Raw genomic sequence first — 5,168 nt, forward strand, 5'->3', positions numbered from 1 at the left:
TCCCTCTTCATCGGCGCGACAACCGGCATTCCTCTTATATCGACTCGCACCGTAGCGTGGACAGCACTGCAAGTTCACATACTCACCCCGATATAGAATATAGTGGTTAGGGCATGCATAAAACTTTTTAAGCTTCATCGCCACTGGCCCAATCAGCATCTTCGCCCAATAGGCATTGGCTGGCACCTTGTTCCCCTCTGCTAATGAGTCAGCAAGGATCCATTACAGGTCATTAAAGCTAGTGTCCGACCACCTGTGGCAGGCTTTCAGCATCAACATCTGCAGGTTCAAATGCAGCGTCGTGCAATGCTTCAGAAAATTGCCGCCGTCCTTATAGAGGGGATCAATTGACGCCTACTTCATCTCTCTGAAATTCTCCAGCCACTGTGGATTCCCAAACAGAATGTCATCGTCATCGAGACGATTAGCAAGATCCTCAAAAAGCTTTGCATCCTCGGGCAGCAACACATCAGCCGGTAGATCGCCATCCCCATCCCAATCATCATCTGCCATGTCTTGGAGCAGATCATTCATCGTGATGTAATCACGATTCGCATTGTCATCGCTGGCTGCTGCTGCTGATGATGATGAGGGTTGTTGTCCTCCGTCATTCACCGCCGCCATCGATGTCGTCGATGAGGGTCCTCCAGATGCACCGGCGGCACTCGGATCTTTTTCACCATGATACTTCCACACAGTGTGCTTCGGATCCTTGATGAAACCAAACCGTACCAAGTGTGCCATCACCACATTATCTTGCTGGGCAAGCCGGTTCTTGCGGTCATTGCATGGACAATTTATGCGTTCCCGACCCAGACTCAGCCGATGCTTCTGTGCAATGAGAAGAAACTTTTTCCTCACATTTTCCAGGAAAAACAGATCAATCCTCGAAGTCTTGTACATCCAATCCCTATTGACCTTGCAAATGCAACAGAAAAGTCAAAAAACTAGCAAAAAAATGCTCCATTTGGATCTAGATCTACTTTTCTCTCTCCTCCATTTGGATCTAGATCTAGAACTAAAGAAAAAACACCTAAATCATGGAAAAGAGAGAGAGAGAGAGATTAGGGTAGGAGAGTAAGACTCAACCTCTTGTGGTGCCCTTCTTCGATAAATCCAAGGGCAAAACTTCTTCTCTAAGGAATGGCCAATTTTGGGGGGGTTTTGGAGCTCAAAACCCTAAAAATGGAGGAGAAGCCGCGGGGAAGAAGGTTGGGTGGCGGCCTTTCATAGCCCAGACTTAATCATGGTGGGGCCTTAACAAAAACAGCCACGGTTAATGGCCGTGGCGGTTACCTTACAAAAACCACCATGGTTATTGCAATAACACGTAACCGCCATGGTTAATCGGCATTAACAGTGGCAGTTTTTTTAAGTTACCCGCCACAGTTAAGCAATTAACCTTGGCGGTTGCCAGCCCTCCGGCCCGGCTTGGTCGGCCTTCATTAACCGTGGCGGTTTGCATAAAAAACCACCACGGTTAAGAATTGGCAAACGCCTTGCAAAAGAAATCCTGTAGTAGTGGTTATTAATAAATATTTAATAATTAAAAATATCAATTAGTTTATCAATATTATATTTATATAAATATTTATCATAAAATTAACTAAAGTATTAAAATAATTTAAAACAACAAATATTAGGTCCTTCGTTTCTCAGGAAAGAAACAGAGTCGGCTGTGCACCAAAGCGCGTAGACACCGCAAAAATAGCGTTGGAGCGTCCCCTTCGTTTCTATCCTCGTTTTCCTCCCTCTTCCTCAGATCCGGTGCGCTCTCCCTCCGCCCGTACGCCGGCACGCGAGCGCGACGCACAACGCGCGCTCCTCCTCTCTCCCGCGTGCGCCGATCTCCCGCGCGCGCCTCCGCTCCTCCCTCGCGCGCGCCAAAAACTTCCCTGACGCCCGCGCAAATAGCCGCTCTCCCTCCCCTAGCGCTTGCATCTGCTCCAGGTGCCATGGCATCTCCGCCCCGCCTGCACTTTCCTGCGCGGCAAAGGCCAAATTTCCCCTCCAATCTCGCGCGCAAATCGTTTCCCGCTATAATTCCCCGCGTATATGATGAGAGGTGCGCTCCAATTTCTATGTTTCCTGGCTCGATTCCATCTCCCCCCATCTCATAGCGCCAGCCACCTCCAGCCCTAGCCCCAAATCAATCCGTAATCCCTCCCCTGGAGAGCGAAATCGAGTTCGAGATGGATCCATCAGAGAGGCAACGTTCACAGCAAAAGAAATCAAGAAAGCCCCTTTCGAGCTCAAGGACATCCACCGGTGCTCCTGCCACTGCTTCTGCGCGTGCTGGTGTTCCACCCAGTGGTCTGGGCGCAGCGTCTGGGACCTTTACCGGCGGTTCAGGTGCTGCGCCTCCAAGCTTTGGTGGTGGAACCAGCGCCCATCAAGCTCCAACTGCATTTTTGGGAGGGATGTCTCCTGGCGGATCGTTCATGCCTGATTCAAGTCCTAGCAGCTCTGAATGGTACGGTTCCTATTAACATATATGGAGTGGGCTGCATATGTGAAGAAACTTCCAACCATTCCCACATCCAACTCCCCCTATGTACTTTTTACTATATTTTACTACCTCCTTCCAAAAGATTCCCTCACCTATAACTCCTTCTCTCCAACCATTCCCCCATATCTATTCCCCTTATATACTATTACTCATTAACTAACTATTTATTTAATATTTTTGAATTTAAAAAAATCATACAGTATTTATACTGTTATAATACGCATTATCATCATGTTACGGGGCTCAAACAGGATTAATATCGCGAAGAAACGGTGTGATTAGAGATATAGACGGAGTTGGAACTTACCCTATATATGAGGGGAGTTTCAACTCCCCTCATATATAAAGGGAGCTTTGGGGGGAACCGTTGGATCGGATTTCCCCCCAAACCTCCCCCTACGTGGGGTGGGGGACGTATAGAGAGCACCGTTGGAGCTAGCCTTAACAAGGAAAAGAGCAGCCCTGCAACGCCAGCTAATGCTTGTAGTACTCATAGACAACTTCAATCAGGCTTAATTGAGCATATCTGGCACAAGTTTGGGAATCCAAACTAATTAGGTGATTGTGCATCATTTTAAAAGCTGTGTTACATATACTAGTATAATTCATATTGTTTAATAATTGTATACTACAATGTTCCATTACTATTTTTTGACACTTGGCTCTCATTTTTTTCTTGCAGCGGGATGTGAAGTTGCACTAAACTGGAGTTGCTGTGCGCATGGAGTTCATGTGAAGTTCTGGGCACATGAGGCTGGACTACTATGTGATAGTTGTTTTGCACTTAATATTGCTATATATTATGGTTAAATATTACTTAAATGTATGCTACCGAATTTGTCATGGTTATTACGTATCTGGACCTAATTTAGTTTACTATTAGGATGGGCACCTACTTTATATATTTAAATTGATATGTCTTTGCATTGAAGTTATGGTTAGATTGATATAATCTACAGATACTTTGCTACTAAAATAGTTGCTTGCTGTGTGTTCTGGAGCACATACTAGGTCGACCGGGTCGAGGAACGGAGTCGAGGGTCGAGGGTTGTCACTTTATAAAATTATGGTACGAAGGGGGTATACATCTATGGAACGATAATTTATTATGTGGGACGCGACCCTGATTCATCGGGGTCGATATCTTCGGGTCGATAAAGACAAAAACTATATATATGCTACTAATGAAGAAACTAATCTGCACAAGCATATAAGAAACATATAAAAGAGTACATTTAGACCATGCTACACGTACTCAGCTCATTGTCTAACAAAAACCACACCAATCCACTGTCCTTAACCTTTTTATCCCAATTAAATCTGCTAGCAATGGGGCTGCGATCCCTTTCAAACCGGGACACGATCCAACCTTGAATGAGACACTGACCCTCTTCGACCCCGACCCTCGAATCGGAACGACGTTCCCGAGTCGAGGGACGAGACATTAAATGTTGTTCTGGATAGAAACTGCCATGGACACTATGCATTGGGGGAGGTTGGGTCTATAAGTAGTGTCTTATGATATGGCAACATGGAAACTACCCATAGAAACTATGGGTTGGGACTGCCCTTAGGGCGTCTCCAACGGCTGAGTGATAACTAGGAGGACTGTTTATCCCATCACAAGGAGAGAGGATGAGTAAATAAATTTAAAATGCTAGCGACGACAGAAGCGCCCAGCTTTGCATGTTTCCCAATTGTTCTGTGTCTCTGACCGCATCCCCTACCTAGCCCGTTTCTTCTTTTTTTATTGTTTCTAGCTAACTCCGGCCAGGGCAGGTGCTGGCGATTTATTCCCGCTGTTGGGGACGCCCTTAGACTGGCCACAACGTATGAAATTGCTTATGCTGAAAGAAGAGAGTCTCTAAGCATTGGATCATGACGTTGTAGGGAGTGGTGCCGAGTTAGAAATTCGTGGCATCAAGGCATGTAGATGAGCCGATGCTTGCCAAATAAAAAAAATTCTTAGTCGGCTCACGTACAATTAACCGAGTGCACGAAACATTGATGGTCCTCTTACAGATTTGGCCCACGTGCTTGTGCACCTGTATGTCCTCGATGCCCAACGTTGTGCAGGCGGTTTTTTTTATTTTTTACAAAAATATATTTTCGTTTTCGAAATTTACAAAAATATATCCCGGCCGCCCCGCTGCCGAGCGGCCGGCACCTGGTCTCCACGCTGCGGGGCGGCAGGGGCTTTTGTGCAAAAACTTTTACGAAAATATTTACGCGTAGGTCCCTGGAGGCTGGTCGCCGGCAGCGGGGCGGCCGGCCCCCGCCGCCCGGCAGCGGGGCGGCCGGCAGCTGCAGGGCGAACGCCTCAATCACTTTTTTTTTTTGAACTCTAGGGTAGCACTACAGATGATGTTGACGGAGAGGATTGATTTGACGAGTGGAAGGGATCTACATGCGCCCCATGTTCTCCTATTTCTTTTTTTCAATTTGTTTTTGGCTTGATGCCATTCACGTTTCTCGAAAACTTGTTGCCATTCACGTTACCTATTTCATTTTTTTTCACTATAAAAAATAGCGCGCTATAGCGTCAAAATACTGTAGCGTCAAAATAGAGTATATGTACGCACTTATTTTATATACTAATACTAAGATATAATCATAGTATATTTAAAAAATAGGGCTGCTTCTGAAATTTTTCATGTAT

At 45.9% G+C, this 5,168-nt stretch overlaps 1 long non-coding RNA gene across 1 annotated transcript; it reads left to right on the top strand.

Moving 5' to 3' along the window:
- The first annotated feature begins 1,671 nt into the window (after nucleotides 1–1,671).
- On the top strand, nucleotides 1,672–3,485 carry LOC120644148. The gene is made up of 2 exons (XR_005663455.1): nucleotides 1,672–2,473; nucleotides 3,192–3,485. It is a non-coding gene; the product is annotated as an uncharacterized LOC120644148 (long non-coding RNA).
- Nucleotides 3,486–5,168: the final 1,683 nt, after the last annotated feature.

Source organism: Panicum virgatum, chromosome 8K, assembly GCF_016808335.1.
Source record: "Panicum virgatum strain AP13 chromosome 8K, P.virgatum_v5, whole genome shotgun sequence".
Classification (NCBI taxonomy): domain Eukaryota; kingdom Viridiplantae; phylum Streptophyta; class Magnoliopsida; order Poales; family Poaceae; genus Panicum; species Panicum virgatum.